We start from the raw sequence: 8,722 nt of genomic DNA on the forward strand, positions 1-8,722 counted from the left end.
CAGGAAGAGAATCTGTGGCTATGCTCCATTGCCATCAATCGGATGGCAGAATTTCTTAAAATAAAAGCTTGCCCCATCTCATCAGAATCCCAGGAAGTGATATGAGAGCTGTAGGGACAAAAAACCCTACAAACTCTAGGGCAGTTGTAGCTGACCAAATGTTGCCAAAGTCTTTCTCAAGACTGAGTGGGGGGCTGTCTGGGCTATACTGTACCAGTAAAGGCTGTCTGGGCTAGTCCCACCTCATAGCAGCTCATCTGTTAATAATGAAATCACTATGGGACAATGATAAGGAATTGTAAAGGCATTCTGGAAAATATCCAGGTCTTGCCGCATTTGTAACTAGAGGTGTAGCTACCCAGTCAGTCCAGAAGATCAGACCACTGCCAAATAATAGATGGTTCCTGTGTGCCGTGTCAGGACCCAGTGGAGTATGCATCTGTAGGTCAAGATACACATGCAAGAACTCACTGCTCATTTGACTCCCCCTTAGGACTTCCAGATAAAACTCAGGAAATTCATTTGTGAATCTCAGATTACACAATAGTGATCACTTAGCTAAAGTTAAGTTGCAAGTATTTTCCTGCGTGTCCAGTATTACTCTTCACCCATCTAATCTATTTGTCTAGATCTCATCTGCAAAGATATACTGAGAATACAGGTACCCTGCAGAAGGTCAATGCATATAATATTTAGTAAGAAGACGCTCCTTAACCTAATAAAATCTATGTGTAATGGCTGTCTGATTCCATCTGTGAAGGAAACCTGCTCACGAAGGCGTATGTGTGGTCTGTGAGCTGACACTTGGTGTCTTCCTCAGTTTACCTCCACCTTACTTTTTGAGACAGATTTCTCACTGAACCTAGACATCTCCATTTCAGTCAGGCTGGATGGTCAGCTGATCTCTGGAACACACCTGTCTCCAGTGTTCCCTCCCCCAGCACCGAGGTTAACAGGGATGCAGTGTCACACCTGGCTTTTACACAGATATTAGGGATTCAACTCTGGATCTTGTGATCATGCTGCAAATAATTTACCCACTGAGCCATGTTTCCAGCCCAAAAAGAGTTTTCACGCTGCCAGGATTTGCTGGATCAATAAGGCAGAAGAGAAACTGGATAGAAACAGAGATGCCATCATCATGTGACTTTGGACAAGGTACTCAAATTCCTCAACTAGGGGTAAACAGGATGTGACTGCCTTTTTGTGTATGAATGCATTGGGCAGACATTGCAGCGGTAGGCTCAAAATTTCACAATAATCCTTCTGAGAGCCGAATGTGTTGATGTGTGTTAAAGTGGCTGTTTTCACTAATTTCTCCTTAACCCCCAGCCTGAGGCCAGAATTAGAGTGTCAGCAATTTATTTGGATGCTACAGGAAGCACCAATAGTGTTAAGGAGAGCCAGTGGTTGCTGATGCTTATCCCAAAGAGCAGCAGTGGGAACAGGCTAGTGTACACACACACACACACACACACACACACACACACACACTTACCCAAACAGTCCCAGCTGCAGTTCTTAACTCCCAACTGAGAGCTATTCCCTGCAATGTCCCTGTACAGAAATGAGCTCTGCTTATACAGTTATATAAAACTGGTGTGAATGATTAAGGGATTTTTTAAAAGAAACATCCTAGCACTTGCCTCCAGGTCTAGACCTCATGTGTTCTCATCTAGCTTCAGAGTGGACAAAGGTCCACTTCAGCCCAGAGCAAGTTCATAGCACCCAAGACACACCACACCTGCAGAAGACTCTCTATGCATAGCTCATTCCAAACACTGACCCAAAGCCAAGGGATGCTAGACCTGGATGCTAGACTCTGGCCCTCTTGCCAATGTCTAGAAAGAGGAACTTATACTCTCTCTACTGGAAGGAGCCATTGAAAGGGAGCAAAAAATCACTGGCAACTTGGAGTGGGTACTTGAAGTGGAAATTCTTAGGGCTTTATGAAGGTTTATCTCGATGATGATGATGATGATGATGATTGGGGTGTGTGTGTGTGTGTGTGTGTGTGTGTGTGTGTGTGTGTGTAAATATGCCACAGAGACCATTGAGGTTGTTGGAGTTACTCTCTTAGATCTAGAGTTACAAACAGTTGTGAGTATCCCAATATGGGTACTGGGAACCATTCTGGTCTTCTAGAAGAGCATCAGGCACTCTCAAGCACTGAGAAATCTCTAGATCCCCATGGATTCTTGGTTCTTTTAAGTGGTAGAATCTCGGGTGGAGGAAGTGGGAGGAAGGATGGCTTTCCCACTGCATCTATAAGAAAAGAGCTCACCCAAACACCAGTTATCCCATTGACTCTTACTGGTGGGCTAGGAAAGTATGTGCTAGAACTGGCTCTACAGGAGAAATTTTCAATTCCTCTCCACTCTGTCACTCAGATGTAAAGGATTCAAAGCATTGCGTCTCAACATATGGGTCTCAAAGCCTTTGGGGATTAAGGGAATCCTCCACAGGGTTCACCTGACACCATCCTACATATCAGATATTCATATTAGGATGCAAATTTAGCAAAAGTAGCAAGATTACAGTTATAAAGTAGCAAAGAAAATCATTTTATAATTGGGGTTCACCACAACATGAGGAACTGCATTAGAGTTGAAGCCCTAGGAAGGTTGAGAAACTCTGCAAAAAAAAAAAAAAAAAAAAAAAAAAAAAAAAAAAAAAAAAAAAAAAACTGTCTGCACCTCTGCTGGGGCAGATTGGCACCTGTCTCTGCCCCTCTTACCAACCCACAGTCTGCAGGTTTCCCAGGAGATCTTCTGCAGCCAGGGACACAGGTTTCCCAGGAGATCTGCAACCAGGGTCACAGGAAACAGGCTCCAGACAAAAACATCCAGGCCACTTAACACCAGAGATAACCAAATGCTAGTAGGCAGGTGTAGGACCATAAGCAACAGAAGCCAATATATTTTGGCACCATCAGAACTCAGTTCTCCCACCATATCAAGCCCTGGATACCCCAACATACGTGAAATGCATGATGCTGACCTAAAATCCCATCTCATGAAGATAACAGAGATCTTTAGGGGAATATAAATAACTCACTTAAAGAAATACAGAAAAACACAGCCAAATAGGTAGAAGCCTTTAAAGAGGAAACAAATAAACCCTCTTAAAGAAATACAGGAAAGCACAATCAAACAGGTGACGGAATTGAACAAAGCAGTCTAATAACTAAAATTGGAAGTATAAACAATAAAGAAATCACAAATGGAGGCAACCCTGGAAACGGAAAACCTAAGAAAGAGATCAGGAGCTACAGATGCAAGCATCAGCAACAGAATACAAGAGCTAGAAGATACCATAGAAGATATTGACACAATAGTAAAAGAAAACACAAAGCATAAAAAGCTCCTAACCCAAAACATCCAGGAAATCTAGGACACAATGAAAAGACCAAACCTAAGAATAATAGAAATAAAAAAGATAAAGATTTGCAGCTTAAAGGACCAGAAAACATCTTTGACAAAATCATAGAAGAAAGCTTCCTCAACCTAAAGAAAGAGATGGTCATAAATGTAAAAGAAGCCTACAGAACACCAAATTGATTGGACCAGAAAAGAAAACCCTCCCATCACATAATAATTAAAACACAGAATGCACAGAATGAAGAAAGAATGTTAAAAGCTGTAAGGGGAAAAAGCCAAGTAGCATATAAAGGCAGACCTATCAGAATTACACCAGATTTCTCAACAGAGACTCTAAAAGCCAAAGCTAATATCAAATTAGAGGGAGAGATACTTGAAGCAATCGCACTAAAATCAGGACAAGACATGGCTGCCCATTTTCCCCATATCTATTCAATATAGTACTCAAAATTCTAGCCAGAGCAATAAGACGACAAAAAGAGATCAAGGGGATACAATTTGGAAAAGAGAAAGTCAAGGTATCACTATTTGTGAATGATGTGATAGTATAGCTAAGCGACCCCAAAAAGGCTACCAGAGAACTTCTACAGCTGATAAACAACTTCGACAAAGTGACTGGATATAAAATTAACTCACACAAATCAGTAGTCTTCTTTTATACAAATGATAAATAGACTGAGAAAGAAAATAGGGAAACAATACCCCTCACAATAGTCACAAATAATATAAAATATCTTGTTGTAACTCTAACCAAAAGTGAAAGTTCTATATAGATATTAGCCAAAACGTACAAAATACATAGTATACAACCCCCAGACTGTAAGAAGTTTAACAAGCAGAAAGGCCCAAGTGAGGATGTTTCAGTCCCACTTAGAAGAGAAAGGAAAATAATCATGGGAGGCAGAGGGAGGTAGGGACTTTGATGGGAGAGGGGAGGAGGAGAAGAAAAGGAGAACAGGATCAGATATGGGGGACAGGAGAGAAGCCCAGAGGGCCAGTAGAATGAATGGAAATATGCAGCCTATGGAGGTGGGAGGACACTCTACAAAGTATCAGAGACCGAGCAGGTGAGAGACTCTCATGACTCAACAAGGGTGACCTTTGCCCAACAGTGGGGAGAAGGAACTTGAAGAATCCACCTCAGGAAATAGACAGGGCCTCAAATGGTCTCAAGTTGCCTCAAGTGGAGGGATGGGTTACCAAACCACAGACAAAATTTCTGATCCTGAATTGTTCTTGTCTAAAAGAACTACAGGGACAAAAATGGAGAAGAGACTGAATGAAAGGTGGTCCAATGACTGGCCCAACTTGAGATTCATTTCAAAGGGAGGCTCCAAGGCCTGACACTATTACTGATGGTATGATGTGCTTACAGACAGGAGCTTAGCATGGCTGTCCTCTGAGAGACACAACCAGCATCTGACTGAGACAGATGCAGATACTTATACCCAACCATTGGACTGAAGTTGGAGACCCCTATGATTGAATTAGAGAAAGGACTGAAGAAGCTAAGGAGGAGGTGACCTTATAGAAAGACCAGCAGTCTCAAAAAACCTGGACTCCTGGGATCTCCCAGACACTGAGCCACCAACCAGGCAGCATACACGAGCAGGTCTAAGCCCCCCATCACATATATAGCAGAGAACTGCCTGGTCTGGCCTCAGTGGGGAAAAAAACAGGCCTAGCCCTAGAGACTTGAGGCCCCAGGGAATGAGGAGGTCTGGTGGGGTAAGGGAGCATCCTCTCAGAGACAGAGGGGAGGAGGAATGGGATGAGGAATAGTGGGAGGGGGAACTAGGAGGGGGAAACAGCTGGATTGTAAATAAAACAAAATAAAATAAAAACCATAAGTCCCCCCAACAACAACAAAAGATATATATATATACATATACATACATATACATCATATACATCATATACATCATATACATCATATACATATACATATACATATACATATACATATACATATACATATACATATACATATACATATACATATACATATACATATACATATACATATATCTCCAGCTACAAGAACTACAGCTTCTGTTCATCTCTCATGTGGAGGTTGGTAATAAAGTACAATGAGCAGTCTATGAGAGCACTCAGTCTAAGGCTCTAACATGTCGGAGAGAACACTGGTCCTCTGGGAATGTTTCTCCCTAACCTAAATGGATTTTCAAAAACTGTTATTCTGCTTTTGCTTCAAGGCTTCCTCTGAGGAGAACGGAATGTAATGTGGCCCGTTTACTTTTTAAAGTGCTGACCTCTAGTGGTCACTAAAAGACAATGACACGACTGCCGAATGTGTTTTCTAAAATTTTGTAAAATGTAGGCATGGGATGAGACAGACTTCTGAGCTCAGCTTAATCTGCCCACTCCATACCATGGGAGGGGTGCTAACCAGCTGTCTCTCTCGTGGGACTGGAGTCAAGATCGGAATTCTGGCTTTCATATGGCTCTTCCTTCCCACTGCCTGGCACACATCTGAAAACTACATTTCCTGATACACACTGAAATTAAGAAAGAATTGAAAGTGACAACCTCGTAGGTTCAGAGTGACTTACCACAAAACATGATCAGATAGAAAGGCTTCAACAGCTACTAGGTGGCAAACAAGAGAGGGAACAGGTTTCCTCTGAGTCTTCCTTAAATCTCCAATACTTTACACCCTATCTGGCACATGCCAAGGACTAAATGTAAGATGGGAGGATTCACAGGAGGGCAGATAAACCGTAATTCAAAAGTAGAATTAAAACCAAAAGCTGATGCTTTCTTGTTCTACTAACAAATGGAAGATCTTAGTCCTGAAGCTAGAGACTTGTTCTTATCTCAAATACCCCTTCTGTTAAAGACCCCACCCTTGTCCAAGGGACCCCTCCTATTAATAATAACCTTTATCCAAATCAATGTACCTGACCTGAGTGCACATTATTTTTCAGACTCTTGGTCATAAGCAATGAGGTTTTTGTTCTCAAACAAGGACCTAATGAAGATTTTTTTTCCATCATGGTTTGTTTCCTCATCATTCAGAATTTGCATTGAATATTGACTCAATACCAGGAAAATCCCTAAATAATAAGAGCCCAGTATGAAGACAAATGATGTACCAACTGTAGGAGAAGTAGAAAGGACAGAAAGGATAGAGAAGGAAGCCAGGATTATGATGTAACCCCTTCCCAGTGATAAAGGAGACTGGAATTAGGAGAGCGCTCAGATGGTCATATCAGTCTCTTAGAGAGTGTGTGAGTGAACTCGGGATACTATGCTAAAATGACCCAGGTTGCTGGTTAACAGAGAGACTCTATATACAAGGGCAGAATCTCACACCACCATGCCACACATATTTTGTTTCAAGAATCAACTTGCCCATTGAGGATTTTAGCAACTTTCACATACACCACCATTCTGATGCCTCAGATTTCCTTTCCTTTTACCATGGTTCAAAATCTTCCTGCAATTTCCTACTTCACAGTTGAGACGATGCTGGGACCTTGAGAGCTAAAGTCTCAATATGGAAGGTATGAAGAGAGTTAGTGACTCTCTTGTCACTAACTCACAGCTACATATTAGAAATCTGGAAGCCTTCTATCCCTGACTACCCATATGAGATTTACAGAAGCCCTCAAGAGTTCCATACCTGTATAATCCTGGATGGATAGCATGTGGTTGTGCCTATATTTTCCTCTTCCCCGGAGGAAGCCTTTTAAGGATATCCCCCTTGGAATCAAAGCCTAAGGGACCATACCAGTACATGGGGATAGCTGGATATTGTTTTTGCCTTCTCCCCAAACTTCTATCCTCTAATAGAAAGGATACCAATAAGCAGATACCAATTTTAATCTAGATATGTCAGCTAGCCAGTTCTAAAAATCTGCAGTGATTTCCAAAGATCTCAGGAACTGAGGTCAGAGGCATGTATGTATCGCACATGTATCTCCACCTAAAGGAGTTAGAATTCAACTTCCAAGTTTAAGAGAAGTCAGGACATGTAGACTCTTCTTTATTCTGCCACTATGTTACGGTAAATCTCCATTTGTTGCAGTAAATCTCCAACCCAAGGAAGTCCAGTCAAGGAAAACACAACTCAATTAATTACAAATGTATGTTGCATGCCTAGATTGGGCAGATTTACCATTGGACTACTCTATTCCCCAGCTATGAGATCCCTTACAACCTGCAGTTTTTCTAGGTCATGTTCTTCTCCTCCTTCTTTCTTCCACCAACTGCCCAACCCTCCAATGGCTCTTCTGACTCCTCCCCTAAGCCTTTTTTCTCTACGTCCCCTTCTACTGCCCAATCATTGGCTCCAGCCTTTATTTAACAAATTCAATTGGACAGAAGGTTCACACGATTCACTCCTCCTCTGCAGCCCCTCCCAGGAGTGGAATTACCATGACAACAAGAGGCTAGGGCTATCCACAACACCACTATCCCCTTTGTTGGATTAGGGCCCAAAGTATACAGGTCTGCCAGTACTTTGCCTCACAGGGAGCTGTGGTTGTACTTGCAAAGTTCTAGAAACAGTAAAGTGGTCCTTCTTAAACCAAATTGCTTGATTCTTGAACATTTTAACATTTGGTGCTCTGTGAGGACGGGGATACACTATAGTTGCTAGCATCACCAAACATGAGAAAAGGATAAATGGGTCAGAATGCTCAGAAAAGAGAAACACGTTTTTAAATCAAAGGGGATTCTCAACTATTCTTCTGTCTAGTGAACCCAGCAAGTGTCTTTGGATATGATCTTATTTCAGTAAAGATTTCTTCAGGCAACTGTCTCAACTATGTTGTGTGCCCAGATGCTTAGGGAAATTGAGGCATTACAGAATTGCCTGTGACAGAACCAAAGCTCCCCAAATTTCCAAGACTCTCTTATAGTCCTTAACATACACTGTGTAAGTCTGTAAATGACATCAGGAAGCTCCTAAGGAAACAGACTCAGGGACTATGTTGATGGGCAGCATCAGCATCAGGACCTCAGTGACTACTGAGGCTTGGATGGCACAAGCTGAGATGGACCAGCCAAACAGATGCTTGACATCATGGAAAGTATTATGACATGAAAAAGCTGTTGTTACCTAGGGACTTGTGAGAACAAAGGTGGTGTGGGCACTGCAGCTGGGACTGAGTCCTAACCTTGTCCCATGCTGGAAGCAGAAATGGTGATGCCAGGGTAAGCTGCACTGGAGAAAGAGTTCTCAGCCAGTGCTACTGACATGTGAGACCAGAAAATGGCTTTGGGTATTGGGACTTCAAGCAAGAGACTGTCCTATCCACTGTAGGATGTTTAAGAGCAACCTGGTTTCTAGTCACAAGATGCCATTAGTGTGCCTA

Source organism: Arvicanthis niloticus, chromosome 7, assembly GCF_011762505.2.
Source record: "Arvicanthis niloticus isolate mArvNil1 chromosome 7, mArvNil1.pat.X, whole genome shotgun sequence".
NCBI lineage: Eukaryota > Metazoa > Chordata > Mammalia > Rodentia > Muridae > Arvicanthis > Arvicanthis niloticus.